The sequence below is a fragment of the Sminthopsis crassicaudata genome, chromosome 3, assembly GCF_048593235.1.
Source record: "Sminthopsis crassicaudata isolate SCR6 chromosome 3, ASM4859323v1, whole genome shotgun sequence".
NCBI lineage: Eukaryota > Metazoa > Chordata > Mammalia > Dasyuromorphia > Dasyuridae > Sminthopsis > Sminthopsis crassicaudata.
The window spans coordinates 318,241,981-318,255,532 of record NC_133619.1 but is presented as its reverse complement, the minus strand read 5'-3'; the positions used below and the strand labels follow the sequence as shown (position 1 = coordinate 318,255,532).

The following is a 13,552-nucleotide window of genomic DNA, read 5'->3' as shown; positions in this document are numbered from 1 at the left end:
GTTCAATTGAGATAATATTTCAATTTTAAATTCTTTCAGGAAGTGATACAACTTCAAAGAAGTTAATAATCAACCTGAAAAGTCAATTTTTTTTGGACCAGAGTTTGTACTTTAGAGTCCACATTCACTACCAAATCAAAATGAATCATCCAATGGAGGTTTTATATATAGCTAAATAAAAAAATCTAAAAACCTGTAAGAAGACTTACTGCTTTAACTCTATAGTTAGCATCTTTGATGATATACTGCATGCAGCATTACAAAAACAGCTGATCTGGAAGCCAGAAAGTACTGGGTTCAAGTTATGCCTCTAATACATTCTGTGTGACCCTGGGCAAATAACTTAACCTTTCAGTATTCTAGGCAACAAAGAAGGTATTTTGCTTTGATAAAAGAATTTCTTTCTCTGAGAGTGACCTAAATCAATGAAACAATAAGTTGCATCCTAATTCTCTCTCTCTTTTCATGGTGGATGCTATAGAGACAAATAAAACACCACTTCACTTATTCTAGTCAATTGTCAGTCAATTTCAAATTGCTAGAACAACACTGGAAGTTAAAGAGAAACTATCCTAAACATTGAGCAACAATGAAAAAGGACAAGAAAAGCTGAAGATTGATGATATATTTCCAGTGTAAGGAAAGGAAAACTTCCATTAGTTGTTGATTGTTACAGAACTTATGAAATTTGGGAGAAGCTGGAGGGGAAAAGATACCAACGAAACAAGTAAAAATGTATAATATACAGAGTAAAGAGGGGTGGACAGAAGTAGTAAGACTGGTGAAAAGCAGCAAATACTGACACTGGAGAAAAATAACAATGAAAAAGAAACAGAAAAAATAAATAGGACATTTAATAATAAAAGGCATATGACTTTATATATCTCAGTAGTCCCCATTGTGGCATGTATTAGAACAAAGATATCAATTTTTTTTACTGAATTTTTGACTGTGATAAGTCAAAATAAAAGCTAAATGCCCTCTGATTCCCTCTTTCCTTCTCTCTCTTACCCACTTTATTCTCTTCCTTTCCCATCTCTCTTTTTTCTGCCTCTTTTTCTAAATCTATCTCATCTGGGATGAGATACAATAGCCACTCACAGTTGCACCACAGTGTTGGTATGGTACTCTGTTCCATTTTTCCAACTTCGACTGTTTTTTCCTTCTTGGGCAATCTCTGTTCCCTAGCTCTTCCTACTGATTCCAAATTTAATGTGCATATTTGTTCAATTTGACCCTATTGCAGCTCAGAACTCAAACTCATAGGATCCATCAGCCTCAGTTTTCTCAAGTAGCAGGGATTATAGGTGTATGTTACTATGTCCAGTCCAGTAACTTCCAATAGCTACATAAGATATCACTTTTTTTGGTCCTGCTCTACTGAAAATAAACCAATATAATTAAGCACTCTGTGCAAGCATTTAGTCTCATAAAATCTCATAAAGCAAACAATTCAATAAATATTAAGTTCATTATGTACACATCAGTAATAAGGTCTCAACTGAGATCTTTCAAAATGGGGAGAATACCTTGATGGCAGGTAATAGTATCACAGTTAAGATTTTCCTAAAGTTATAACTAGTGTTGAGCAAATGGAGCTTTGCAGTCATGAAAGTTTTGGGGTGGCATAGGATACTTCTTCCCTGTAGTGATCACCATATTAGTGCTTTTCAGTTCTCTATCAGCTCACTCCATCACCCCCAGGATCCCATTGACATGGCACTCCTCTTCCCTCCCAAGTCCAACTTCTTCCCAAATTGCTTGAGGGGAAGAGATAGACTGTCCTTTTTCTCAAAACAATTTGATATGGGGTTAAATTATCTGTTTTTCTTTTTTAACTTTTACATGTGTGTGTATTATTTTCCCCAGTTATATATAAGTTTTTTTTTACATTTGTTTTTTAAATTTTGAGTTCCAGATTTTCTCCCTCTTTTCTTCCCCACCCTCCATTGAGAAGGCATATGTGAAGTTATGCAAAACATTTCCACAAAAGTCACGTTGCAAAAGAAAACACAGATCTTACTACCCAAAAAAAACCCTTAAGAAAAATAATTTTTTAAACAAGTATGCTTCAATCTATATTCAGACACAATCAGTTTTTTGTCTAGGTATAGATAGCAGTTTTCATCATCAGTCCTTCATAGTAGTGTTGGATCATTGCTGAGAATAGCAAAGTCTTTCACACTAATTATCCCACAACATTGTTATTACTTCATATAAATTTCATTGTGTACATTTCATTTTGCATGAAAGACTTTCCACATTTTTCTGAGAGCATCTTGCTCATCATTTCTCATAGAATAACGGGATCCCATCATTATCACATAATACAATTTATTCAACTCTCAATTTCCAATTTTTTGGCCTGAGAAAAGAGATGCTATATTTGTATACATATAGGTCCTTTTCCTTTTTTAAAAATCTCTTTTGGGATATTTCCTCTTCTCCTCACTTCCTATCCCCAATAATGTTACCCCATTTGAGATCACTTTCTACTTATACTGTATTTAATTTGTGTGTCTAGTTTTATTTTTTGTATCTTGTACATATAGGTCCTTTTCTAAAAATCCCTTTTGGGATTCATGCCTAGTAGTGGTATTGTTTGGTCAAAGGATATGCATGATTTTATAGCCCTTCATAATTCATAATCATTGATCATTTAACAATTGGGGAACTGCTACTGACCACCCCTCCCCCAATATGGCCTTCCTTCTATCTTCCTTCCCCCTTTTTATATTCCCTTCCTCTTCTACTTTCCTGCAGGGTAAGATGGATCTCTATACTCATCCTGAATGTGTAATTTCCTCTTTGAACTAATTCTGATAAGAGTGAGGTTCATGCACTCTGTCTCTGCTCCCTCTCTTCCCCTTCACTGTAAAGTTTTTATTTCTCTTTTTTTGTTGATAATTTATGAACATTCTATCTCTACCTTTACCTTTCTCCCTTATACTCCTCTCTCACCCCTTAATTCTTTTTAGTTATCATTTCTTCACACAGCTGTGCCCTCTGTCTATATATACTCATTCCAACTGCCATCATGACAAAGTTCTTATGTTACAAATATCATCTTCCCATGTACGAATGTGAACAGATAAACCTTATTAAGTCCCTTATGATTTCTCTTTCTTGATTACCTCCTCATGCTTTTCCTGAATTCCGTAATTGAAAACCCAATCTTGTGGTCTGGTCTTTTCATTACAAATGCTTGAAAATCCTCTATTACACTGAATATCCACCTTTCCCCCTGAAGGATTATACTCAGTTTTGCTGGGTAGATGATTCTTGGTTGCAATCCTATTATATGCTCTCCAGAATATCATATCCCAAGCCTTCTGATCTTTTAATGTAAAAACTGCTAAATCTTTTTTTGTTGGGAGTAGGATTGTGCTGGCATGTCCTGCACAGGGATTGGGCTAGACCTTTCCTGCTGAACTTCCAAGTTGTCTTCAGCTGGAAAATTGTTTCATTCCATCTCCTGGTGGGTTCTGATGCTCTAAAATTTGCTTAGAGTCACTGTTTAAAGGACTTTGGAAGGATTTAGAGGAGAGCTCAGAGGAGTCCTTGCCTTTATTCTACCATCAAATATTCTGTCTCCCAGATTATCTTCTGAAAAATTCATTCCTCACTTTTTGCACAGGTGAAAAAATTTCTAATCACACTTTAGGGTGATTAGACAGATAGTATAGCTGAATAGTCTGATGGTATTCATTATAGTATAATAAAAAGTTAATTCAAAATAAAATAGAGTACTCAACACATACTCACACTATTCCTATATACCCAAAAGGTTCTTTTTTTACCTGCGTAGTATATTACGATGTAAGAAATAATGCTGAAGCCTGGCAGAATGAGAATATATACTTCTGGGTGTCCAAAGAATCAAAATAGGTGTTGATAAAGGATTGGGTCTCCTCCTCCAGCAGGGTCAAAGAATGTTGTGTTTAAGTTGCGGTCTGTTAAAAGTATTGTAATACCGGCAGCTAGGACTGGCAGAGACAGGAGAAGTAGTACCTCTGTAATTATCACTGATCAAACGAAGAGTGGTGTTTGATATTGGGATATAGCAGGGGGTTAATGTTGATAATTGTTGTGATGAAGTTAATGGCCCCGAGGATAGAAGATACTCCTGCTAAGTGAAGTGAAAAAATAGCTAGATCTACTAATGCTCCGGCATGGGCGAGGTTTCCTGCTAGAGGGGGGTAAACTGTTCACCCAGTCCCAGCGCCTGCTTCAACTGTTGAAGATGCAAGCAGCGGTAGGAATGATGGTGGCAGAAGTCAAAAGCTTATATTATTTATCCGAGGGAATGCTATATCAGGGGCTCCAATTATTAGTGGTACTAGTCAGTTACCAAAGCCCCCGATTATAAGTATTACTATAAAGAAAATTATTACAAAGGCATGAGATGTAACAATTACGTTGTAGAATGCATAAAAAGTCAACACAAGAATGTTAGATACAAAATTTACTATAGTTAAATGTACAGGGGCACTTTTGTCACAGCTCAAATGAAAAATGAAAAGGCAAAGGATTTTTATCATCAAATGAAGAGTTCTATGTATTTTTCTATAAGCATTAGAATAATAAAAATGATTAGAAAAACACTATCAAGTAAATCTGATTCAATTATTCAATTTTAAAAAGATTCCATTTTGCCTCCCCCCCCTTTTTTTTTTTTTTACAAATAATTCATTTCTGATTACAATCTATTTTCTGAATAGTTTTACACTCAATGTTAATTAAATTGGTCTGATCAGATGACATTCGCCAACTTTTTCTTAACTCTGTTTCTCCTACATTTCTATCAAACAATTTTTCTATGGCGTTTTAAAGTTTGTAGTGTATGCTTTATATAGATGACCCCATATCATAACAAGCTTGGGAGTCAGAGGAATAGAGACATTGAGCCACTTGCCCTTGGTCACATAGTAAGGATCATAAGAAAGGATTTGAAGGATGGTTGTCCTAATCCCAAAAGCATTTGATTCATTGTACAATGCTGTACTACATATGTACTGTTATATAATTTACCATTATCACATTTGCTAATGCTATAAATTCTCTTAAAATAAAACCTTCAATGATTTGAAAATTTAAAAATTTTAGAGCTATTAAAGTACACATATATTCACTTACTGTTTCTAGAGACAAGGTGTTTCAGTTTCAGTTTCAGGACATAGTTTATTTCAAGTTAATCTATTTATAGGAGGTTAGAGTTCAGCTTTGGAACAGACTTTAGTGCTTTGTAATATTTTTTTTAAACAATGTTCTTGTTGACAATGTTGCCACACTGGTTTAACCATGGACACGGATTTTATTCAGAATATGAAATATTATTACAGAAGAGATATCATGAGAAAGTTGACTCATTATAGAATAGAAATAATTAAAAGTCAGAATCCTACAATATGTTGTTTACAAGAAACAAATTTAAAGCAGAGCAATACATACAGAATAAAGGTAAAAGGCTGGAGTAGAATCTATTATGCTTACGGTGAAGTAAAAAAAAAAAAAGCAGGGGTGGTCATCCTGATCTCAGGTCAAGCAAAAACAAAAATTGATCTAATTAAAACAGATAAGGAAGGAAACTATTTCTTGCTAAAGGGTACCATAGATAATGAAACAATATCAATATTAAACATATTTGCATCAAGTGGTATAGCATCTAAATTCCTAAAGGAGAAGTTAAGAGTGTTGCAAGAAGAAATAGACAGCAAAAGTATAATAGTGGGTGATCTCAACCTGCCTTCTCAGAATAGATAAATGAAACCACAAAATAAATAAGAAAGAAGTTAAAGAGGTAAATAGAATATTAGAAAAGTTAGGTATGATAGATCTTTGGAGAAAATTGAATGGAGACAGCAAGGAGTATACTTTCTTCTCAGCAGTTTATGGAACCAATACAAAAGCTGACTATATATTAGGACATAAACACCTTAAAATCAAATGCATAAAGGCAGAAATAGTAAATGAATTTTTTCAGACAACAACACAATAAAAATTACATTTAATAAAAGGCCAGGGAAAATAGACCAAAAGTTAATTGGAAACTAAATAATTTCATCCTAAAAAATGAATGGATAAAAAAGAAGTCATAGATACAATAAATAATTTTCATCCAATAGAATGACAATAGTGAGACAACATACCAAAATTTGTGGGATGCAGCCAAAACGGTAATAAAGGGAACTTTTATATCTCTATATGCTTACTTGCATAAACTACAGAAACAGAAGATCAATTAATTAGATTTGCAACTAAAAAAGCTAGAAAAAGAACAAATTTAAAACCCCCAATCAGATACCAAACTTGAAATTCTAAAAATAAAAGGAGAGATCAGTAAAATTGAAAGTAAAAAAACACTATTGAATTAATAAATAAAACTAAGAGTTGGTTTTATGAAAAAACCAACAAAATAGATAAACCTTTAGTTAATTTGATTAGAAAAAGGAAAGAGGAAAATCAAATTGTTAATCTCAAAAATGAAAAGGGAGAACTTTCCACCAATGAAGAGAAAATCAGAACAATAATTAGGAGTTATTTTGCCCAGCTTTGTGCCAATAAATTTGACAATCTAAGAGAAATGGAAGAACATCTACAAAAATACAGATTGCCCAGAATAACAGAAGAGGAAATAAATTACTGAAATAGTCCCATTTTAGAAAAAGAAATAGAACATCTCCAAAATATACAGAGAATCGACTCTAATTTATAAGAAATCAAGCCATTCTCCAATTGATAAATGGTCAAAGGATATGAACAGACAATTTTCAGAGGATGTAATTGAAACTATTTCCATTCATATGAAAAAGTGTTCCAAATCACTATTGATCAGAGAAATGCAAATTAAGACAACTCTGATATACCATTACACACCTGTCAGATTAGCTAAAATGACAGGAAAAGATAATAACGAATGCTGGAGGAGATGTGGGGAAACTGGGACACTGATACATTGTTGGTGGAATTGTGAATGGATCTAACCATTCTGGACAGCAATTTGGAACTATGTTCAAAATGTTATCAAACTGTGCATACCCTTTGATACAGTAGTGTTTCTACTATCCCAAAGAGATCTTAAAGGAGGGAAAGGGACCCACATGGTCAAAAATGTTTGTGGCAGCCCTTTAGTGACAAGAAACTGGAAACTGAATGGATGCTCATCAATTGGAGAATGGCTGAATAAATTGTGATATATGAATGTTATGGAATATTATTGTTCTGTAAGAAATGGCCAGCAGGATGATTTCAGAAAGGCCTAGAGAGCTTCCATGAACTGATGCTAAATGAAATGAGCAGAACCAGGAGATCATTATACAGGGCAAGAACAAGAGTATACAATGATCAATTCTGATGGACGTAGCTCTCTTCAACAATGAGATGATTCAAATCAGTTCCAATTGTTCAGTGATGAAGAGAGCCATCTACACCCAGAGAGAGGACTGAGGGAACTGAATGTGTACCACAACATAGCATTCTCACTCTTTCTGTTATTGTTTGCTTGCATTTAGTTTTTTCTCAGTTTTTTTTTTCTTCTTAATCTGATTTTTCTTGTGCAGCAAGATAACTATATATGTATACATATATTGGATTTAACATATATTTTAACATATTTAACATTTGTTGGACTACCTGCCATCTAGGGAATGGGGTGGGAGGAAGGAGGGGAAAATTTGGAACAGAAGATTTTGCAAGGGTCAATGTTGAAAAAATTACCTATGCTTATTGTAAATAAAAAGCTTTAATTAAAAATAAAAAGATACATTGAGACAACTGGCCAAAACCCCAATATATTTTTGGTGTCCAAATTCCTCCCCAACATTTGATGGATGTATGGGGGAGTGATAGGGTGCAGCTTTTAGGGGAAATGTAGCAATCCTGAGGCTACCTGGCCTTAACCCTAAGGCCACCTGGCCTTGGCAAAGTTGTAGTTCCACAAAATATGCTGACTGCCAAATAACAATCTGTTTGGTCAGTAATAACAAAGTTTCTGAGATAATAATAAGGTGCATCCCAAAACACTCTTCAACTCCACCTCTAGGACACTCCTTAATTCTACCTCTAAGTCATAAAATTAGCATATCAGTGACATGAAGCACCTTACCTCTCTTTTTCCTATAAATTTACCTTCTTGCTTCTGGTTCTTTGCCTGGAACTTAGCCTGCTTCAATTGGTGTTGCAATTACAATAAACTTTGCCCTTTGACATAAAGATGAATCCAAGCTTGCAAATTCTTCTAAGACACCTTACAACACCAGTCTGTGACACCAACTTTTTGAGGTCTCTTTCTGAATCTCAACAATTGGTGGCCAATGCAGGGAGAGTCTGGTCTCCCCTGGCTTCATTCCCTCCTTGTCAAGGTAAGCCCCTTATTTTTTTTTCTCCCTCAATCAGATAGCTGGGACACCTCAAGCAACTAGGAAAAGGCTGTCTGGGTCATCTTGGGATGCTGAGACTTGTAATATTCCTGCAATTTTTGGCAAAGTTTCTAGGCAACCTTTACCATCTTTCCACCTTCTCTGGCACACTAGAGGAGATGAAGTTCTATGGGATGGCATTTGATAAAGAGATTTTATAGTTTTGGGCATAGATGGGAGAGTTCTCTTTCCTATCATTTTTGTCTGTGTCTATATCTCTGTGCAGAATGTTTGTGTCACGTTTGTTATATGAACTAGATTCTGTTACCTGGAAAGATTTAAATTCAGGCAGCAACAAAAAAATTTCTATGCAGCAATTAGAATGCTGGGAAAGATTTCTTAATATCTTTGACTCCCACCTTAAAGGGGGAAAAAGCCTGACTTTTTCCTGTGGACCTCAGCTCTGAGGACCCTGCCAGTAAAAACTGGCATCTTAACTCTTTCCTGGCTCACAAAAGAGAACTGGTTTGTGAGAATTGGAAAATAACCAAATGGCAATTCAGTTTGTCTGGAACATTTAGTCAGAATTTAGGGAATCTCATGAACTAAAATTAAATCAATTTTAAAATCTGTTCTATCTCAATTTAAAACAAAACAAAACAAAACAAAAAGGAAATTTATTTAAGGGAGTAGTAATTCTCCCTGAGAATTTCCAAAGCAGCAACCACTTGGGAGCAGAATAAACTTGACAATTAAAAGAAGGTAGAAAGTTTATTTAGCCTTACTAATCCCATTTTATAATGCTGTGTAAATGGAATCTAGGAAATTAGGTATTTTCACTTTTGGTAGTTTAAAGTTGTCATCATGTTAAACCTAATTACTGTGTGTGAAATAAGAGGCATGAGATGAAAGCCTTATCAGTTCACCTCCACTTGGAGGTCTCATACTTATGAGAGGATGTGCATCACCTTTTTCTCCCTTTGAAGAGTGAGGAGAGGTATCAAACAGTACAGCCCATGAAAACACTAAGAATAATTGGGGTAGGCAACAGCAAGCTCAGCCCCTTCTTTAGGGTCTCTGTCAACTTCCTTTAATTTGTAAGTTTGCCAGTTTTCTTGAAACCATCAGGGTAAGCTAGATCATCAGCCCTGAGAAATGAGCCTGTTTAGAATATATAGTTTCTAAACAAGAAATGTGTTTACTAAGAATCATCATAAAATTTCCTGCATGTGTAAGTCCTGATAAGCTTTTAAAAATAATGTTATCTAGCCCTAAACTGTGATTAGTAGAATTTGCTATTAGAGATAAAATCTCTTGGAAGTGTAACTGATATTCTTTTGAGTTTTGAATTTGAATGCCTGATCATTAAGTCAGTAAGCCACCAGAGAAATGCCATAAGTTACTCAGAAGGATATCTTCCTGAATTGTAATAGGTGGACATCTTAAGTGGTTAAGAGCTGGGGAGAAAACCTTAGCCTCTTCTCAAGGTCAGATCCTTTTGATTCAGTTTCCCAGTTCTGTTTCTTTGTTTCCCACCTGATTATTTCTGAATCTGGCTATGAGATGGAATTGTTACTACATGATTGGTTGTCAAACAGAGCTAAGGATGCTTTTATCCTGTCATGTATGTGCTCTGGAGGCTGAAGTTCTGAAGGATCAGTTTTGACACTATTATAACCAAGTTAACCCCCCCCATCCCATTCAGAAGCCCATCTGGAAGAGGAATACATATTTAAGGGGAGAATTCTCAGATAGATTTTACATATAAGCCCCCTTGCAGAGGCTTCAAATTGCTTTTGGTTTTTGTTGATACCTTAATAACTGGGTAAAAGTCTTCCTTTGCAAAACCGAAAAAGTTCAGAGTTTTTGCTAAAGGAGATCACACCTTATTTTGGTCTGCTCAGCTCTTTACAGAGTAAAGCTTTATGGTTGAGGCACTTTAAGATTAAGGATCATCTCCACTCTGCCTGTCATGCTCTCTACTCAGTGCTTAATGCCTTTAAAACATTATGGTGCTTGCACCATAGGCCTGAGTACTCCTTTCAGTGTATATAATGCCATTATTCTATCCATTGCCCCTACTTCTTTGAGGAGACAAAAGGAAGGATTTGGAGGAAATGTTCTTTTGTATTTATCTGAGGAAAAGCTATATGTATGTGAGATATTCATGATAGCCTCTTCTATCCCCCCAAGTCTTCTTCTGGCCCGGGTTACTAGTCACTGTCCCTAGTAATCCTCATACTAACTCCACTTCTATTTTTTTTTTTTTGTTTTTGCTCATATTTGGCCCCTGCATTTCTAATCTACTTGTGAGAATTGTTTCTTCCAGACTTCAAGTCATGAAATTCCAACCACTAGGGTGAATCTGAATATCACCTGATATCAGATTCTGACACTCAGCACTCCCTGGATACTATAGCCACCACCTTCACCTTCAAGTCACGTGTCTTCCTTCCTCAGTGTGGACCCCATTAGGCAGGGCCAACTCAACGCCCCTTATCAATCAGAAGCAGTTCCAGAAGATGTGACCTTTGTCCCTTTGTCCCAAGTGAAGGGAATGATAGGGTGCAGTTTCTAGGGGAGATACAGCAGCAAGCCTAAGGTTACCTGGCCTTAGAGTGCTGTAGTTCCACAAACAATGCTGGCTTCCAGATAACAATCTGTTGGTTAGTAATAACAAAGTTTCTGAGATAATAATGAAGTGGATACTAAACCACCTCTAAGACTACTCTTCAATTCTACTTCTAAGCCATAAAATGAACATATCAGTGACATGAAGCACCTGATCTGTTTTTTTTTTTTCTATAAATTTATCTTCTTGCTTCTGGTTCTTTGGTAAATATTTTTGGAACCTAGCACACTTCAATGGATGTTATCATTACAATAAGCTTTGACTTGAATCTGAGGTGGATTCAAGCCTGCAAATTCTTTTGAGACACCTCACAACACTGGTCTATGACCTCAATCATTTGGAGTCTTCTTCTGAACCTCAACAGGAGGAATACCAAAACCCTAATACATTTTTGGCATTAATGCTTGTGTACTCCTGTATCCTATCACTAGCACCTGACAAAATGATTTTCCTAGCTGTCAGCTGACCATGTCACTTACTCCCCTATTCAATAAGTTCCAGTATCTCCCTATTGAATCTAGGATCAAATATGTAAATTTTTTTTTTGTTAAAACAAAAACTTAAAAAAAACTTGAAAGTTTTATGTTATACAAAATTACAAGCAAGATAGTACTAATATATAATTTATAAAGAAGCAAGTGCAAGACACTGATGTCATTTGGACACTAATGCTCTATAGGGTAGGTACTAGTATAACCTCTAAGAGCCCTAGGGTTTAAAAACTATGATTCGATTCAATTCACAATTCAAACAATTATAAAGCACTTACTATGCATAAGGAGATAGAAACTAATGAGATATCAGTGCAAGCCTTTGAAGTAAAAGAATAACTTCCCTTCTGTGATCCTGCCACCTGGGCAGCCCTCCCTTCAGAGGGTGGCCTTAGCGGAAAAAGTAGTCTGAAGGGCAGCTAAATGGTGTAGTGGATAGAGAACCAACCCTATTGTAAGAGGACTTGAATTCAAATATGGTCTCATAAATCAAGCCATTCTCCAATTGATAAATGATCAAAGAATATGAACAGACAACTTTTGGATGATGAAATTGAAACTATTTCTACTCATATGAAAGTGTTCCAAATCACTACTGATTAGAGAAATGCAAATTAAGGCAACTCTGAGATACCACTATACACCTGTCAGATTGGCTAAGATGACAGGAACAAATGATGAATGTTGGAGGGGATGTGGGAAAACTGGGACACTGATACATTGTTGGTGGAGTTGTGAAAGAATCCAATCATTCTGGAGAACAATTTGGAACTATGCCCAAAAAGTTATCAAACTGTGCATACCCTTTGATCCAGCAGTGCTACTACTGGGCTTATATCCCAAGGAAATACTAAAGAAGGGAAAGGGACCTGTATGTGCCAGAATGTGGCAGCCCTTTTTGTAGTGGCTAGAAACTGGAAGATGAATGGATGTCCATCAATTGGAGAATGGTTGGATAAATTATGGCATATGAAGGTTATGGAATATTATTGTTCTGTAAGAAATGACCAGCAGGAGGAATACAGAGAGGCTTGGAGAGACTTACATCAACTGATGCTGAGTGAAACGAGCAGAACCAGGAGATCATTATACATTTCAAAAATGATACTGTATGAGAATCCATTCTGAAGAAATGGCTGTCTTCAGCAATGAGAGGATCCAAATCAGTTTCAATTGATCAGTGATGAACAAAACGAGCTACACCCAGCAAAAGAACACTGGGAAATGAGTGTAGACCACACCATACATTTGCACTCTTTCTGTTGTTGTTTGCTTGCATTTTTGTTTTTCTTTCCAGGTTATTTTTACCTTTCTAAATCTGATTTTTCTTGTGCAACAAAACAACTGCACAAATATATTGCATTTAACATATACTTTAACATGTTTAACATGTATGGGACTACCTGCCATCTAGGGGAGGAGGTGGAGGGAAGGAGGGGAAAAGTTGGAACAGAAGTTTTTGAAAGGGTCACTGTTGAAAAATTACCTATGCATATGTTCTGTCAATAAAAAGCTATAATAATTTTTTTAAAAATCTGGTTTCAGACACTTAATGCTTCCTGTGTGACCCTGGGCAAGTCACTTAACCCCAATTACCTCAGCAAAAAACAAAAAAAAAAGTAAAGAAAAAAAAGAAAAAGTAGTCTGAGGTCCCCACTTGAATTTTAAGAATGGCATTAGGAAAGGAAATAATTTTGTTCTCTGCCATCAAAGAGAACCACCACCATAAGAAGGAGAAACCCCTAAGTTTGTCTGGGTTTGCTTCCTTTCCTTCTCCTGATCTCTCCTCTTAAATAAAAGCATGAGCAAATTGATTTTTCGATAAATCTGTTAGTATGGCATAATATATTTAAAGAGACAAACCCCAGAGAGAGAATGGAGGGAACACAAGAATCGATTCTTTTTTTTCCTTTTCTGAGGCTGGGTTTTAAGTGACTTGCCCAGGGTCACACAGCTAGGAAGTGTTAACTGTCTGAGATGAGATTTGAACACTGGTCCTCCTGACTTCAGGGCTGGTGCTCTATCCACTGGGCCAGCTAGCACCAGCCCTGAAGTCAGGAGGAAGGGCCTGA

At 35.9% G+C, this 13,552-nt stretch overlaps 1 protein-coding gene across 3 annotated transcripts in view; it reads right to left on the bottom strand.

The window, feature by feature from the left end:
- Positions 1-13,552, bottom strand: part of SLC35A5 (solute carrier family 35 member A5) — a 40,638-nt gene that overhangs the window by 26,349 nt on the left and 737 nt on the right. The window lies entirely within an intron of this gene.